At 46.6% G+C, this 18,434-nt stretch overlaps 1 pseudogene; it reads right to left on the minus strand.

Moving 5' to 3' along the window:
* Window positions 1-231: 231 nt before the first annotated feature.
* Window positions 232-17,682, minus strand: LOC141941667 (ATPase family AAA domain-containing protein 2-like; annotated as a pseudogene).
* Between the last annotated feature and the right edge of the window lie 752 nt (window positions 17,683-18,434).

An 18,434-nucleotide genomic window follows, 5' to 3' on the forward strand; every position in this document is an offset into this window, starting at 1 on the left:
AGTCACGAGCACGAGCTTCCATACGTTGTGCAAGCCAAGCCCCGAAGCATCCACTCCTAAAACATTCTGATCTCACGTGCAAGTGTACAGTGGGATCCACAAACGTTTCAATCCAGAGACTATGGTTAAAAGTCATGACACCTAAACCAGTATCTAGCTTAAACCACTTGTCTTGTGGTCCTGACACTCTTCCGACAGGAATTAGCAGCATTCAGGTAAAAATACCCCTGTCTCCCCATTTAAACATTGATTTTGAAAGAGGTGCATTAAACATACATTAAACTTTAGATCCGTCTCTACAAATTACAAAGACCATGTAAGCTACTGTCAGAAACAGGGTGCTCTAGCGGAGAACGCACAGCGCTCTACTCCGAAGGGCGAGTCGCTCGCAGCTCCCAGGCAGCGCTGTGCACGTGCATATTATAACATTCTACTGTCCTTACAGCCGAGAGGTTTGCGTGTGTTGATTGCACAAACCAGAACTTTTGCCCTGGCAGAATTTTAAAGAAGTCCATGTTCTTCTTGTACCTTGCTGTTGGGTTCTTCTTCAGTGCAACCTCTGCGTGGGGAAATACTTTCTGCAAGGCTTGCAGAATTTCTGCTAGTGTGTTTTCAAGCAGTGGTTTGGAAATAGGGGGTAGCGGTCGCCCAGGTGAAGTCACAGCCCTCTGTGAAGCTGGAACAATCTTCTGCATAGCCGTGACAAAATCCTCTGCTCTTATTTTAATGGAAGTGACAGCTAACTGCAGCTTCTCATGACTTTCGTGTATCTGAGGACAGCAGCGGCGCAAAGCACAGAGGGCAGTTTCGGCACATAAGGATTTAATGTCAGTACCACAGTATCCTAATAAACAAAACAAGAAGCAAACGTTAGGTCAGTCTCAGGCAACACAGAAGTCAAGGCCATGGTTTCTAAAGTGCAACACTGAAACACTTTGTATACAGCCCAAAATTAACCGCTTAAGAGAGAACTGAGAGGGACTGCACTGAGGAGGGTTTTGTTACGTGGCTCGCAGCTTGATATCCTGCACTTATGAAGCAGCCTCATAGTCAAAACTCTGCTCCCAAGGAAGATGCCCAAAACCCATTCTGTTCTGACGGACAAAAAGAAAATCCAAAGAAAAGAAGCATCTGACTTTGTCTGCTCCCAAGACATGCCAGCTGCCTCACCGCCTCACTCTGCAGCACGGCACAGGAGCTGGGGTACCGCCTGGCACAAGCCCTGACTCCTTGGCACTCAGTCACATACAGTAACTCACTTTTGGTTTCAAACTTACCAACACATTTTTCAGCTAGCTCTTCAAGAAACACGTCCGATGGCTGAGGGTCCCAGCCTTGCGTGTGAATCTTTAAAATCTCCTTTCTAGACTGGAAACAGAATGGTTGCCTTTTAGTTCGTCCCAAGTTTTCTCTTAAGAATACCTCAAAACCACAAAACAAAACCCCCAAAACCCTCACAATAATGCAAACAATTCTCTTCTCCGCTCAACTTTTAAGAATTTGAAAGCTTGGTTAATATGCTCTCTGCTTTTTCTAGCAGGACATTTAATCATTCTCCACTTGTTCCATTAAACTCTTCCTGGGGGTCTGCACGGAAATCAAATGCATTTATAGCTTCCATAAAAAGTAAGTTTCCACAAGTATGAGACCTAACGATCCTGAGGAAGACCCGGTAGTAAAAAAAAACCAACAAACCCACCTTATTTGCAAACAAGAGATTTTTCACCAAAGAAAATTCTCTCAAATTCAGCAAAACTTCATGGTGACAGTCTCATTAGTTCACCAAATTTGCTTTTCTGCCGGTTCATTCAAGGAAAACAGTCCTAGCACGACCTTTCAAATTGCTAGAGTTGTAACAAAGAATAATAATTATGACTCAAACTACTGTCACTGATCCAGGAAATGTCAAATGTTGCCCATCCTCACCACCGATGAGCAAGACTTTCATTGAGGTATTTCCTGACACACAGGTTAATTGCGGCCGATTTCTACATTTCTTCCACAGTAGGGAGTAACCTATTTGATCTGTTCCATGGCACCCCCTCTCCTGTTGCTGAAAGCAGATAAAAACTGGAGACGAATGTTTGTTTTAAACGCACTGTTTAGTGCACTTTCACCAGCCTTCAATCCAGGAAGTATTTTATCCTTTTTCCAAAAAGCGCTAATAGAAGAAAAAGAAGTATCAGTGATAGCCAGAGAAAAAACACCAAACCAGGGTTCCAGTGTTGCACGCTGTCTTCACGCCCTCAATATGTTTTGGTTGCTGTACACCTCTTCTTTCATGGCTTAGCTATTGCCATTGACCTAGAGGCTTCCCAAGCCCTCCACCTGTGCAGGGTTCTTCACCCCTTTGTCCAAATCCCTGTTAATAAGTACCAGGAAGAACGCGAGATCCCCAAATGCTCAGAGGTGTCTCCCAGGACACCCAGCCTGGGCACAACCCAACACAGGTAGAGCCGCTTTCCCTTCACCAACCAAGAAGGGAGAGCAAGAACACTTCAGGCTGAAAGTGCCTCAGTGGACTAAATGAGTAAGCAAGCGTGAACCGCTTTGGGAATGAAACATTTTCATTCACTCCCGCACCCTGATAAACGTTTTTGTTATCAAAAACGGAATGCTTGTGTGCACACCATTTCTTTCATTTTCAAGATGAGAGAGCAATAATTTACAGCTAATTCATACATTCAATCTTTCTCAAACATTTCCTTGACTAGAAGCATTCAGGTTGGAAAAGACCCTTGGGATCATGGAGTCCAACCATCAGCCCTACTCTACAAAGTTCTCCCACTGACTTTTGTCAGATACTTCTCACTCCGGCCAAGCTCGGACAATGAGGTGTTCTGGTGTCTTCCACCAGCTGTGCAAGAACTTGCTGGGTATGCAATTGTCTTATTGTTCTCCCAGGCCATTAGGAGGTGAGGGGCTGTCATAACCCTCCCCAATTGATAAGGAGGGCAGAGCCAGAAAGCAGCGTCTTGACGCTCTGTTTAGTGCCATCAGCAGGACTTAACTGCTCAGGTTGGTCTGTGGCCCAGGAGGGGGGGAGGAATCACACTAATCCCCCAGTGGCAGAGGAGGGGGCAGAGGGGGGAATTGCTCCGCCACAGTGAAGTTCGGGGCATCTGAGGGGGCTGAAGAGAAGAGACAGCCAAGGCCTCGGTGACTGGCATGAAACACCGGTGGCAAGCAGAAGACAGAGCTGAGGGAGAGGAAAGCGGGGTTGCGGTAGCCCCAGAGGTGTGTGTGGAAGCACCAGTGCTGCGGGGGTAGATGTCCAATCACCAAGCGGTGGGCTGTGACATCAGCGGGCGATGGACTGTGACCTCACACCCTCGAAGCTTTGGGCACCGGCAGAGCCTGGCTCAGTCTGGCTTGAGCCTGGACTCTGGCAGCAAGCCTGCGAGGTCTGAAGGGCCGAGCAAGGCTGCTCCCAGTGCTGGTCCCGTGGGCAGCTCTCAGTGCCCATTCCCGAGCCATCCCCCGTGTTTCCCCGGCCCTGCCTGGGTCAGGCAGCCGGGCACCGCCAGGCACCCTTGCGGTAGCGGAGGTGAGCTGTGCAGGGCGGCCCTGGGGCGGGTGACTGGGCTTGGGGAGCCGTGAGGGTGTCCTTCGCCAGGGCCTGGGCATTTCTTCCTCCCCTCCCTCCCCTCCCCTCGCTGGGACAGCAAGTGACTGCTCTCACTTTTGCAGCACGTGACACCCTTTGGCGGCGCCGGCGCCAGCAAGCAGGAGCAGCTCGTCGTCCTCAGCGCTCCCCAACCTCCTGCAGCACGAGAACATGGCCTCGGAGACAGAGGAGATCTGCCCCATCTGCCGTGACACTCGAGGTGATGTCGCTTATGCAATGCCCTGTGGCCACTGGTTCTGCCTGGGCTGCATCCTGCGGTGGATGCAGATGAAACCAGAGTGCCCGCTCTGCAGAGGACTGGTGGACTTTGTGCAGTTTTCCGGGCAGGGAAGATCTGGCGGCCACCAGTATGTAGTGACGTTCCTCGAGGTGTCTCCAGAAGGCAGCAACCAGGCAGGCCCAGCTCCCAGCCGCCGGGCCGAGAACAGCGCCCGTCACCCCACGGCGTCCCCTCCATCCTCTCCACAGGGGACACTGTCCCCACACGAGCAGGGGGCTGCAGAGCCAGAGGCCGTGGGGGGCCTTCTGCCCGAGGTCTGGGCAGAACTCTTCCAGAGCCAAGCACGTCTACTCCATCCCGTGCTGGCCTGGCTGCGGCAGGAGCTGTGGACAATACACGGGCCAATGTGGTGGCACACACGACGTGCAGTGGGCAACATGGCGCACGCCCTGTGTGTCAGCGGCCCGGTGGAGGAGGCCCTGGTCCGGGTGCTGCAGCCGGACCTTGGGGAACGCGCAGCACCTCTGGCCCGCGGCATCATCGACATCATCGCGAGCCGCTGCAGCGAGGAGGCCCAGAGGCTGCTGCGCTCCCCGGCTGTGGGGGCAGAGGACGAGACGCCTGAGGCCAACTCCAGCCCCCTCTTCTTCAGCTGCAACTGCTCCTGGTGCAGGACTGGCAGCCCCCCCTCCAGCAGCCGTGACACCTCTAACAGGGAGGAGGAAGCCGGCATGTCAGAGGCCGCCCTCTGCGAGGGTCCCGGCCGCCCCCCATCTGCACCCACCCTGGCAGAGCAGGAGCAGTCCCAGGAGGGGCTGGGGGAGGCGGCAGCAGGGCCCTCTGCCCGGGGCTGCAGCCGCAGCCCCTCCACTCCCAGGCAGCGCAGGAACAGCTCCCGTGGGAGGCCCAGGCGTGCCCCGAAGAGGAGGGCCCCCGGCCCCCAGGACTCCCCCCAGCCCTGCAAGAGGCTGCCCCGCCGGCAGCACTAGCAGGGCTGCAGCAAATCTTTATTAACTAGAAAATAAATTTCTGTTTCCTTGACCCCGTCTCTGGGTGCTGCTTTCTCCCCCTTTTCCTGGTGCCTTTCCCTGCCCCCCCTGTGCCCCACCGTGGGTGGCACCCGCCTGCTGGGGGCACGGCCATGAGCCCCCAGAGCCCCAGGGCCATGTTGGCGGCGCCTCCTCCCGCAGGAAATCCTGGTGCAGCCCCCCCCGCCGCGCAGCAGCCGCCGAGGGCAGAGAGGGCACCAGGGGAAGCTGGTTTTGCCGCAGGTCCGATGGGAACCTGACTGGGCATCGCCCCCGGTCTGGGGGTCAATAAAAGGGTTGGCGTGAGCTGTAACCTTTCCCCTCCAGCCTTTGTCTCTGCACCCCACAGGTGTGCCTCGATTACTGCCTGGCTCCCCAAAACACGGCTTAGGGATACATTTTCACAACAAACTCTTACCCCTTCCCAAAGTGCTAAGGCTTGGACAATAGGCCCAAGAAGAGCTGACCTATAGATGAATCCTGTATATTCTATAGCTGATAACCATTGTGCTAACAGGCATTATACTAAGTTATAACAAACCACCTAGTCTGATGTAAAAGGTGGAAGTGTTGAAGCCTGAGCAACAGGCCCTGAACCGAAACTGTTAACTCAGTATGTAATCCCTAATGAAATATGCATGGAGGATGGAGCTATGATGAATGTATCTTTCCCTTCCTTTGTATGTGAATAGAGTAACAAAGTCACGGAGGCAGGTGTCTGTCTCCCAGACCTGATGTGATGAATGTATCTTTCCCTTCCTTTGTATAGGGAGTAACAGAGTCATGGGGGCAGGTGCCTGTCCTCGAGGCCTGATGTGAGACCTTGCGCATAACCCGATCAGATAAGCAGAGAAATTCCCTTAGTTTCTTCCTTGAGCCCTGGCCAGGCTCTGGGGGGAACCTAATGTGAAATTCAAACCAGATATTTCCTCTTAAAACAAAGGTGCCAGCTATTCTGGCTTGCTGATTTGGGGCTATATAAGGCTGGACCCGCTCACAGCGACTTTGGAAGCCTCACCTACGGGTGGACGCACCGCGTAGGATTTCCCACTTGCCGGGACAGGCTCTCCAAATCCTCGCTGTAACCGGGGCTGCCCAGCCACTGCGGATCTGGATGATGGGAACGGGTGCAAGTGGTGATGGATCTTTCTTAATCACTGTTCTCTCTCTCTCAGGTAGGAATGATTTGATGCATGACCCTGTATTTTCCTATTTAAGTGCACTATTCTGTCTTTTCTTACTGTATGTTTTCTGTATTATTCTGTTACATTATTTAGTTATTTCTAGTAAAATACACCTGCTCTTTTCACTCTGGTGTCTGAGTTTAATTGATATCCCTAATCAGCAAAACACTTCCCCACCGCCTGCCACACACAGGGCTGCCACTTGCACCCCCGCCCTCCAGTTGTCCAGAAGTAGACCAGCTAATAAACAAATCAATAAAGGCAAGTTCAGATTTTGCAAAATTACTCTTTGAAAATGGAAATAAATTTCAATACTTTTCAACTGTCAAGATTTAAAAAACCCACCAATTCTGCACGTGGTTGGCAAAGCCAAATGCTGCAACATTTGCAAAGACACAAGCAAAGCAGTGGCTTGGGTGATGGGGTTCCTGCATTCAGCAGTGGAACCATTACACAGACAAAAAAATCTGAGCTTTATGTCCACGAAACTACAGCGCATTCTTGGAGGGGGGAGGAAAAAAAAAAGCTTAACACATTTGCTATAGTGTTGATGGCATATGAGGATTTAAGATTATTAGTAGTGCTGTTTTCTAAAGAAGCAAATTCCAACCTTTTAAGTAGAAAACTCACTAATCTTTCAGCTTTACTTCCATTATATTTTTGTTGTTTTCTTTTTTTTTGATGGACATGGAACTTATTAGATATATGTAACAGAAAACATAAGGAGGAATAGAAGCCTCATTTAAACACATTTTGGTACATTTGGCACATCGGACTTAAGCAAAACAGAAAGGTTGAATTGCCCTTTTCTGATGTTATATCATTCTCTAGTCTTTGTCCTTAAACAATATATACACATTCTGTAAGGAACCCAACTGGGGAACAGTTAGGGGCAGCTGGTTTTGTTTTCTTCTCCTTTTGACAGTTGATTTATAGTTCCATCTATACGTTACAAAAAAGCCCCAAGATGACCAAGCAAGTTGCACATGCCAGTTTCCCTATTTTTGTGATCTAAGTTGGATTGCTAAGTGTTACTCCTGGGGAAAGTAATCAGAACCCACCGTGCAGAACAACAACTTCTTTTGGCGAGAAGTCATGGGATTTGATCAGGGCAACGCCAACACTGTACTACATACTAATCTGGCTACGACCAAATGAAATAATTCCTATTGCAGAATATGCCATCCGTATGTAACGAATGGCACTTTGGAATGGGAAGCAAATGTTCTTTGTACACTGACAGTAAGTCAATGACATTCAACCCAGTCGGTACAAGCTGCTTAGTCAGGTTGAATGAATACGTGAAATAAAATCCAAATTGGAGTTACAGGGAAAGGTAATAGCGTATGTTTATTCAGCGCTGAGGCACACGGGGGATCTCTCCACCACAAGCGTGCGCACCCACCGTGGTAACTTGTCTTGGCTTTATACAACCAAGTGTTACATATTCATGACAGTTTCAAAAACGCCTATACATATTCATAACCTTTCCCCGAAAAGGCCGGCTTTATTATAATGAGTTCTGAGAGGTCATTTTCATATGCTCCGCCCTGGTCTCCTCCCAGTTGCGCCTGCGTGGTGTCTCCTGGTGGACGTGGGCCGGGCTCTCGGAGATGAAGTAACTCCTCTACCTCCCTGTTGAACTCTTCACCTCTGTCCCTTGCCCCTGGACCCTTAGTGTTTCTCCAAACCACAAAGCCAGTTCAACCGGTTTAAGTTGCTTCGGGCAGCAAGTCCTTGTTCTTATCAGGAACTTCTCTGTAACAGACCCCCCCCTTGCACAATGACTTCAAACGTGTTGCCGTTACCATTTTTTCACTGAGAAATGCTTCTGGCAAAAGTCACTGCTCCATAAACTGCTTGCCGACATCAGAAAAACTGCAAAAGCTGCCACCACACCAAGGCCTTGCACATCAACAACTTAGGAAAGTGGCATTACGACTTGAACATGTAGCTAGCACCAGCATCATCACCTCTCTCATCCAGGGCACTTCCGCATTGTCTCTACGGCTAAAACACTCCGCTGGAGTCCAGCCACCCTACAAATGAGGTAAGAATGACTCCATGCCTCAAAGCATGGGAAAGGTCTGCAAAAAGGAAAAAAAAAAATAAAAACACCCACAAAAAAAAAAAGAAAGAAAGAAACCAAAAGAACCAGCTTACAGCCAGTTTCATAATGACGATTCTGTTTTGGTCTCAGTGAAAAGTTTACATTTAGCTTCCTCCTTCCTGTTCTCCACGCTGACAACATGCGCCGGCTGCTTTACCTGCCTAACTTTGCACAGCCTTCCCCCGCACGCAATGGGCAGCAGAATTCCCTGTAGCCTCTGTCACAGTCCACTCGGTGGACTCATGATGGTTCGTTTGCTATGACCTCAAAAGTGCAAAATTAAGGTGCGTAACACCAAAGGGGATAGCAGTAAACAAACAGTAAAACTTTATCGTGTTGCCCGTGAAGCAGCACGCGATAGTTAGAGATGGGTGAGAGAAAGGAGAAAAGTAAAGTAAAGTTTAGAGAGAGGAGGAAGAGAGGTTATAGCTACCACCACTGATCTCAAGACGTCCTAAACATTCTTTTGACGGCAACACATAATGAGAGAATCCTGTTTGTTACATCCCCATTCTGTAGTAGGACAGAGTTCCGCAGTGATGTTGGAATTAGGGTCCAATAGATTTCCAGAGATGGTAATTGAGGAGGCTCTCTCACAAAGAGATCCTTCCACTTTTCTGCATCCCACCTGGATTTTTTTCTCCAATCGTTCCAGTCAGGACACGGACCCAATCTTTTCCGTCCCATTCCCCCCATTCAAGTGGGTGGTACACTTCAGTGTCATGCATTACTACAGTGGCTAACTTTGGGAGACGGTCTTTGGGATACTGTCCTATATGGCTAGTATGCTGGATAGTAGCTTGGGACCATGGCCATTCTGTATTCTTTTGGTTACAGGTTAGTGGTAAGATGCAGAAGAGTACTACCAATCCAATTAAGTGATTCATGATTCATGCTATTCTTGGCGTCCCTCGGAGTTCTTCTGCAACAATAAAGCAACAGAACTTGCTTCTCTGAGGCAAAAGAAATTAATACTAGACAGAAAATTAGAATGATGGAATTATCCAGCGAGTATTTATCCGATGCTCCTTCCCTAGGGCATCGGATGCTACCCATGAGTGTGCAGTCAGTGGGGTTTTTAGTACCAGTGGTACACTTCCCACGGTGGGAAGTTCTACTAGGAGAGGTTGTCCAGGGAAGTGTGCTGGATTCCTAGAATCATCTGGTCCCTTCAATGAGGGGACTAGTGAGGGGGCCTTTGGGCAAAAGGCAGTGATTTTGGGGCACCCGATTACCCCACATCTGTCATTTACACCTTTGACAGCTTCCCAGAGGCGGACATCCCAATTTCCCTCCTGTGGTTTCAAAAGTCATTTTAAGAGACCATTTGTTCTTTCTACAATTCCATTGGCCTGTGGATAGTATGGAGTGTGGAAGACCCATTTAATTCCTTCGCTTCGTGCCCAATCCTGTACGATTCTGGCGGTGAAGTGGGAGCCATTGTCAGATTGTATTTCTTGTGGTTTTGGAAAAACTCCAAACCATTCACGCAGGGCTTTCACAGTTTTTTCTCCCGTAGCTTTGTTAAAAGCTTTGGCTTGAACTAGCCCTGATGTTATTTCCACTCCCACCAGCACAAAGCGTTTTCCTCCTGATTTCTTAAAGGGACCAATATAATCTACCTGCCAAGCATCCCACAAGCCTTTACCCTCTCTTAATGTAGAGGGTCATCCTCTAAGGGGTGTCTTTCGAGACGTGTATGGCACTGTTCACAGGCTGATATGCAGGTTTTACACATTTCCCTAGTGACAGGCCAGCCTTGGGCAAGGGCTTCATGGTACAGATCTTTAGCTCCTGTGTTTCTTTCACATTGTGATGAACAGTTATTAAGGTTTTCTGTCTGTTTTCCCTAGGCACCTGCTCAACAAGGCTCCCTGAAGATCAGCGAAGGAGGAGAGAAGGGAAGGCGGGCAGCAGAGAGGGGATGCAATACCAGTCCCCGAGCCTCTCTGCTTTGATTTTGTTGGCGGGGTTTTGCCTCTGGGTTACCAATGCAAATACATCTCCCAGCTGTACTGGGAGCAATACTGGTGCAGCTAATTCATACATTCAATCTTTCTCAAACATTTCCTTGACTAGAAGCATCCCATTTTCTTGGCTGGTCACAGTGAAGCCAAAAGTAATTCTAGAACTTTGGTGAAGTCATCTTCATCCTAAATATTCAGGACCAGATCTGCCCTCCACAGCGCAAGACAGTCTCTCCAGATATCCCTCTTTTGTCCAAGTTGTACAATACTGGTTTCGACTTCCACTGCTCCGTGATACTGCACCGTTACGTGGTTTTGTTACAAAGACGGACTCTGCCACATTAGCATTAAGACTGAGCTGAAGTTCTTACCTCTTTATCTGGCAACCTGAACAGGAACTCTCGATCAAAGCGTCCGGTCTGTTGGTGGCTCCAATCACCACAACCTCTCCTCTGCTGGCCAAGCCATCCATGAGTGCCAGAAGTGTTGAAACAACAGAACTAACAGGAAAATGTCATTTTCATTCGCTGGTTTAGTAAATTTCGTTACGTTCTACATGACCTTCTCCAACGATCACTCCAAAAGGACAAGCTTTTAATGGATTTTTTAACTGATTAGTGACTCATTTGAAGACACAACAAAAATAGATAAGGTAACACAAGCCTTGTGCTGATCTCAAGCTTAGTGAATTGTTTGCAATTCTTGTTTAAACATCACCGGAAATTTAGTAGCATTGAATGACAAGTTTTCAGGATAAATGAACGTGTTGCAAAGTTAAATAGGTTGTGGTCTTCTTTTCACAAAGATCAAGCAGCCTCTATGTAGGTACAAAAAATGTACTACCTGTGAATTTGGTCTTGCTGGCTGGACCGCACAGGAGCGAGACCATCTATCTCATCAAAAAAAATAATTGAAGGTCGCATCTGGTAGGCCTGGAATGAAAACACAGGAATATTGAGAGAAGCAAACCAGCACTATTTTAAAGGGAAAATGCATGGAAAACGTCATGCTTGGAAGGCCACTGGAACTAGATTTTTCAGACCAGCATCAGGGATCTCTGCTGATTGAGTGAATGGAGTAAGTGACACAAGTAACAGAAGACAGCGGCCTCTGTCAACCCCCAAGACTGGGTGACAGGAAACAAATCATACCAGTAGTTTTTACAGCTCTTTGGCAGCCCCTGAGAACAGAGCCGGGACTTAATTCAACTACAGGTTCTGGAAGCAAGCTTCCGTTACGAATTGACCGTGCTTTTCGCCCGCATCTCTTTCCCTCTGATCTAAAGCCACCATATCTCTCACCTCTTGAAACCCTTTTTCTGGCTGTTTTTCGGGGGGGTTTTTTGGTGCTCTGTTTTGAGGCTTTTTTGGTGGCGGAGGGTGGGAGTTTGCTTTGCGAGGTTTTCTTGTTTGTTTTATTAATCTTTCCCAGTACACCTCAAGATTTCAAGCCCCTAAAAAAACCCACTGGAAAAGGAAACCCCGACAATCCCATTTCAGTGGAAGGAACTGACAAAACTCGAAAAGGAGCGAACTGTTCTTAAAAATACCAACCACAGAAAATTAATTACAACTCGGACAGAACACATGGCACATTTCAACCTTACCTGATCAAACAATAAACGAAGCTCTCGTTCAGATTCACCCACCCATTCACTCAGGCAGTCAGCACCTTTCCTCATAAAAAAAGGCTATTCTCCTGTCACCTTGGCTACATTCCTTAGCAAGTGCACGAGCCACCAGTGTCTTTTCAGTCCCTGGTGGACCATAGAATAAGCAGCCTTTGCAATTATACACAAAAAAAAAAAAAAGAAAAAAAAACATTACAACCCCCATCCCTAAAACGCACAACTCTTCTCTCCTAAACAAAAGACTTCTTCTCTACAACAGCGGCAACAGCTGAAGTGTGAGAAAAGACAAAACGGATGGAAGTTTTTATGTTCCTACACAATTCAACAAGGCAGCAAACAAAATGAATAAAGAGGATAACACAGACGTACAAAACCTTGAGAAAAGATCACAGTGTCCCAGAAGGACACTTCCAAAACTGCTGACAAACCAACAGGGGTGGTTACAGCACGGGGGAGCCAAACAAGAAGCAGTTTCAGTGAAGCATGAGACTGGGCTCTAACGTGAATCACCAGTTCGTTTCTCAGTGATGCAGCGCATATTCATTCTTGTTTTCACAAGAAGCAAGATTTGACAGTAAAGCATTTCATTCTCCTTCAGAAAGCTTTATGTTACTGGATTTGGTCTCCCAGACCATCCACTGCTGATGCTAAATGAGGAGGAAGTCTAAAGCTGGGAGGGTATTCGGCATTTCCAGATAATCATACTCTTCATCTAAAAAAAAAAAAAACCAAACCAACACTACACACAGCTCTTTAAAGGGAGGATTCCAGTGAATAAAGAAGCAAAACACTGGAAGATTTTGTTTGCACGATTTGTAGTAGTTGTAAGTTACTGACAGCAAAGAACTTAAAGTCACATTTCAATAGCCACGATGGAGTTTTGCTGACCAAGAATATGTAAAGCTAACAATTAAATCTCTAATAATTTCATCTCATAACACAGAACTAATTCAGCTGTGTCAGAAGTGGACACATTCTTATTTTAGCCCAAGCACAAACACCCACTGCAAGGTTCTAGTTGCAAGTCCTATCAACTGTAAAATGGCTACTTGAGCCCTTGGAAAGAAAAGAGTGGGTGGGAGAGACAAGTGGACTTCCAAGCAACAAACTGCAGGTGACTACCAGTAGGTAATCCCTTCCTGCTTATAAACTAATCAAGCTGCCTTGTACATAGAACTCAAAAGAAAAACACCACAACCCCACCTTTTAAAAAGGCAAGACACCTTTGAAGTGTATTCTCACCACACACTCAATCTTTAACCCACATATATTCTGGACTCGATCCATTTTCAAATTACTTTTTGCTACTGCTAAAAAACCCCATCAACACTGCTGAAAATTTTGAAGCATGGAAATATATCGATACCTCAGTCAAATATTCTCCAGAAAACAAGAGAATTATAGTTTAAACAACCTCTGTTACCTTGGCAGTTGAACTTTCAATCTCTCAAAGGCTTCCAGGTGAAGCAATGGAAAAATGACCATCTCTTTTAAAGCTGCAATGTGGTCAGAAAGACCACCCACACCATCAAATCAGACCTAAAGAGAAAGTCAACAGAACACATTTTTGCATGTTAAAGAAAGCCACGCCCTCCATGAGGTTCCATCAGAAATCACACGTCAGCACAGAGGGAACGTTCTGGACAATTCTCAAATTGCTCGAGAGAAAACCGTAAACCAAGGTGGTTGTAGACCGCACGTTACTGAAAGCTTTTACAAACCCTGGAAACATCTCGCTGAGACAATGCTCTAAAAACACTCACCGAACAATCTCTCTGCACTGGATCACCATCAGACAGACTTGCTCCAATTCTCATTCGATCCCTGTGAATTCCCTTTAACTCGTCTTTCCCAAAGTTGAGTGGAAGACCCCTGGTTTGAATGAAGGAGAAAGAGAAAGGCGCTTTCTAACTTAGGATGCAGCTAGAAGGTTTTTGCTTTTAGGAGGATGGCAAGTGAATGCAGAAAACCTTACGAATAAACATAAACTTCCTAAATAGTTAAATATTCCTTCAAGTGGGTTTACATTTAATATCAGTGAGCAAATAAAGGAAAATGTGGTCACTCCAGACATTAAACTGTTAATTATTTTAACAATCCTTAGCACTTACGAATATCCACGCCAGTATGAATGCAAGAAACAGTTATTCTGTACATGGAGACCATGAACTGACCTTGACTTGTGTGATGGAAGAACCCCCCAAAACACACTGACATCTTTTAGAGATTTTACACTCAAAAAGTTACAGCCCAAGGGGATACTCATTTCAGTGCGGATTAACATTAGAAATGCTGCCCACCACTGCTCCTACTTGCTGACGACTATGGGATATACGTGCCAGAAGACACACGTGTCTGAAAGACATCAGGCTGAAAACTCATCTGTTAGGTTGTCCTTCAAATAGTTTTTCTAGAGCATGTGTTATGCAACAAAACCTTGGTCATTTCCTCTATTTATAACATTTTCTGTTATGGTGGTTTTCTTCCTGAATAAACCTCTGTAAAGCACAGTAATTAAAACATGACCTAAAAGTGTTCCTCCCCCCATTCCCGCCTAGAAATCAAATTGCTTATTACAAATAAATTCTAAAAACCCAGTTTTAGAGCTTCCAGTTACAGTTGTCACTAGCAACAGATACGATCAGATATTGCCACAGTTCAGAAAGTGTACAAGAGCAAGAGGATAACACTTCACAGCTAGGCAGATGCAAACTCCTCCCAAATTCTCCAATTTCATTAACTTTCTTAAATCTCTGTTACGGCTGCGCTTCCCACACCTCTCAAACTGCTCTTCGTCACCAGAGGAGGATGCGGAATCACTCTTGTGGGCTGCCTGTCTCCGTCTGCAGACATTGAAACAAGCAAGTAAAAAACTGAAGTACGCCCTAAGTCATATCAAAATCCAAGTGAATTTGGTCTCAGAATTTACTTTGAGATCTATGAAGTTTCCAGATCATTGCACTCTCATGAATCTGATTTCAAGTTACCTCACATGATTTTCCTTGTGGCAGCAAAATTTAGTTTTTCTTCGGAAGGTAAACTGTTTAACCGGTTTGCAAAATTCCATCAACAGATTACTCATTTTGTCCAATCTCTTTTTCTCACACACACAGACATGAGGTTCACTTAGCATTATGGATCCACTCTGGGAAACAGAAGCCTTTTTAACTTACTTAAAAATTGGGCTTCAAAAACCCTTCCTTCCATAACTGTCTGCTTTCAAGAATGCAAAACAAGTGCTTCCTCCTCTCTAGCAAGAGACCCCATTCTCCCTGCTCTAACTGGCTACAGGATTGTAGTGGTTTAGGCCCCGCTGGGACCCAAGACCACGTTGCTGCTGCCCCTCCCCCACCCTCAGACTGGACGGGGCAGGGAGTGAAATACAAACCCCGGGGCTGAGATAAGGAAAAATTTAATACAACAGTGTAACAACAACAAACAGAACAACAACAACAGTAATAACAATGAACATAACAAGAGATATACTGCACGGATAGAGCAGTGAGGGGATCGACCTGGACAAAAGCTGTCCCTGCTCTTCCTGCGCTTGGGCGCCCAGACCTGACATCAGCATGGTATTGAATAACCTGGGTAGAGCTCCCTCCCCACTGCTGGGGAAACTTAACCCTATCTTAGCTGAACCAGGACATAATCCACCCCTTTATTCTATACCATCTGCATCATGCCCAGCTGCCATTTAGCAATTAACAATAACAAAAAAAAAATTAACAAAAGCACAATATAATTCATGGTAGGTTCTCACCCAAAATCAAGTCCCCTTGTGGTACGCATCGGACCTCTCCATCCTTCTGCATCACCCACCAGGTGCACCCAGGTCCTTGAGCAAAAACAATCCCGTGGATGGGTTTGCCTTTGCCCGGCGCAGGACTAACCCAGACCATTTTTCCCAGCAGATCCCCCATACGCACCACAGGGACTTTATCCCTGTCTACAACACATGGGAGTTTTGACTGAGCCGGGCCAGCTCGATTGGCAGATCCTCTTGTGTTGAATAACCAAGTGGCCTTTGCCAGATGTGTGTCCCAGTGTTTGAAGGTTCCACCCCCCATTGCTCTCAATGTAGTTTTTAACAGTCCATCGCAGCGCTCGATCTTCCCAGAGGCTGGTGCGTGGTAGGGGATGTGGTAGACCCACTCGATGCCGTGTTCTTCTGCCCAGGCATCTATGAGGTTGTTTCAGAAGTGAGTCCCATTGTCTGACTCAATCCTCTCTGGGGTGCCGTGTCGCCACAGGACTCGGTCTTCAAGGCCCAGGATGGTATTCCGGGCGGTGGCGTGGGACACTGGATAAATTTTGAGCCATCCAGTGGTTGCTTCCACCATTGTGAGCACGTGGCGCTTGCCTCGGCAGGTCTGTGGCAGTGTGATGTAGTCGATCTGCCAGGCCTCTCCATATTTATATTTCATCCATCGATCTTCATTCCGCTGGGGCTTCACCCGTTTGGCTTGTTTGATCGCAGCACACGTCTCACATCCGTGGATGATCTCTGCGATGGTGTCAATGGTGAGGTCCACCCCTCGATCTCGAGCCCACCTGTATGTTGCGAAAGAAAGAAAAGTGGGCTTTAATAGCAGCACTACAGGAAAGTAGAGGATTTAAGAATGTGGGACCCAAGCGGCCTTTGGGAAGGGACCAGTGTGCATGGTGTAAGCAGAGGGGACATTGGCAAAATGAGTGTCATGAGAAGCAGAAAGGAAAAGGGAGGGTACAAGCCCATGTCAAGGATGATTGATGGGGACCTGGGGAGTCTACCCTAGCGGATCCACTGGTTGTAATAAAACTAGGGAAACAACAGCACAATATAGAGATTTTAGTTGATACTGGAGCAACATTTTCAGTTTTAAATGAAGCCTTAACACCTTTAGCTGATGACTTTGTAACTGTAAGGGGAGCTACTGGCCAAAGTGAAAAGGCATATTTTCTGAAACCTCTAAAATTTGAATTAGGAAAACAATTAAGAGTACACAAATTTTTATACATGCCAAATTTGCCGAAACCTTTATTGGGGCGAGACTTATTAGAGCAATTAAAGGCAGAAATCAAATTCAAAAAAGGAAAAAATGGAAATTAGAGTTGGGGATAAACAGTTGGTTGAAATTCTGAGCTTAGCCCTCATAAACACTCCAATTAAAAAGGAGATTCCTGGGGAAGTACGGGACCAAGTATATCCGATGGTATGGGCCTCAGAGATACCGGGAAAGGCAAAAACCGCCTCCCCTATAGTAATCAAACCAAGACAGGGAACAAAGCCCATGAGAATTAAGCAATATCCTCTTAAAATAGAGGACAGAAAGGGAATTCAACCGATAATTGACCGGTTTATTAAATTTGGATTACTGAAGGAGTGTGAATCAGAATATAACACTCCTATTTCACCAGTCAAAAAGTCAGACAGTAATTATTGAATAGTACAAGATCTCAGGGCTATCAACAAAGTTGTTGAGGATCTGCATCCTGTTGTAGCAAACCCATATACACTATTGACCAAACTAGTACCTGAATTGGCCTGGTTGACCGTGCTGGACCTAAAAGACGCCTTCTTTTGCTTGCCTCTGAGCTCAGAAAGTCAATTATTGTTTGCATTTGAATGGGAAAACCCAGAATCTGGAAGGAAGACACAATTAATGTGGACTGTATTACTCCAGGGATTTAAAACCAGCCCTACTCTCTTTGGAAACCAACTGGCCAAAGACCTGGAACAGTGGGAATGGCCACATGGAAATGGAGAAGTCCTGCACTATGTGGATGACTTATTAATAGCCACAGAGACTAAAGAACTGTGCATAATATGGACGATTAGTTTGCTGAATTTTTTAGGACGTAGGCTATCGAGTCTCTCCACAGAAAGCCCAGGTCTCTCAGCAGCAAGTAACTTACCTTGGATATGAGGTCATGGCTGGTCAATGAACCCTAGGGACTGCAAGGAAGGAGGCCATTTGTCAGACCCCTCAACCACAGACAGCCAAAGAGCTCTGCACGTTCCTAGGAATGACCAGATGGTTGTCGCCTGTGATATATAACTACGGACTCATGGTAAAACCCCTTTATGAACTATTAAAATTAAATCTGAAAACCCTCACTTGGAATGGGGAGGCAGGCAGAGCATTTCATCAGCTGAAAAGGAAGCTGATGGATGCCCCTGCTTTGGGTTTACCGGACATCATGAAGCCTTTCCGGTTATTCTGTCACGAGAAACAGGGAACAGCCCTAGGGGTCCTAGCCCAAAATTTGGGACCAGATAGAAGACCAGTAGCATACTTCTCTAAACAACTTGGTGAAGTAAGCAAAGGATGGCCTAGTTGCCTAAGAGCAGTAGCAGCAGTAGTTTTAAATATCCAGGAAGCACGGAAATTCACGCTAGGCCAGAAAATCACAGTACTAGTATCCCACACGGTGTCTGCAGTACTAGACATGAAAGGAGGACACTGGCTTTCACCCCAAAGGTACCTGAAATACCAAGCTCTCCTAGTGGAACAGGATGATATAAAAATAGAGGTTACTAATATTGTCAACCCAGCTTCTTTCCTCAGTGGGACCACAGGAGAACCTGTGACACACGACTGCCTGGAAACGATTGAAGCAGTCTATTCCAGCCGGGCAGACCTCAAAGAGGAGCCATTAGAGGAAGCTGATGAATCCTGGTATA

Source organism: Strix uralensis, chromosome 3 (assembly GCF_047716275.1).
Source record: "Strix uralensis isolate ZFMK-TIS-50842 chromosome 3, bStrUra1, whole genome shotgun sequence".
In the NCBI taxonomy this organism is placed as follows: domain Eukaryota; kingdom Metazoa; phylum Chordata; class Aves; order Strigiformes; family Strigidae; genus Strix; species Strix uralensis.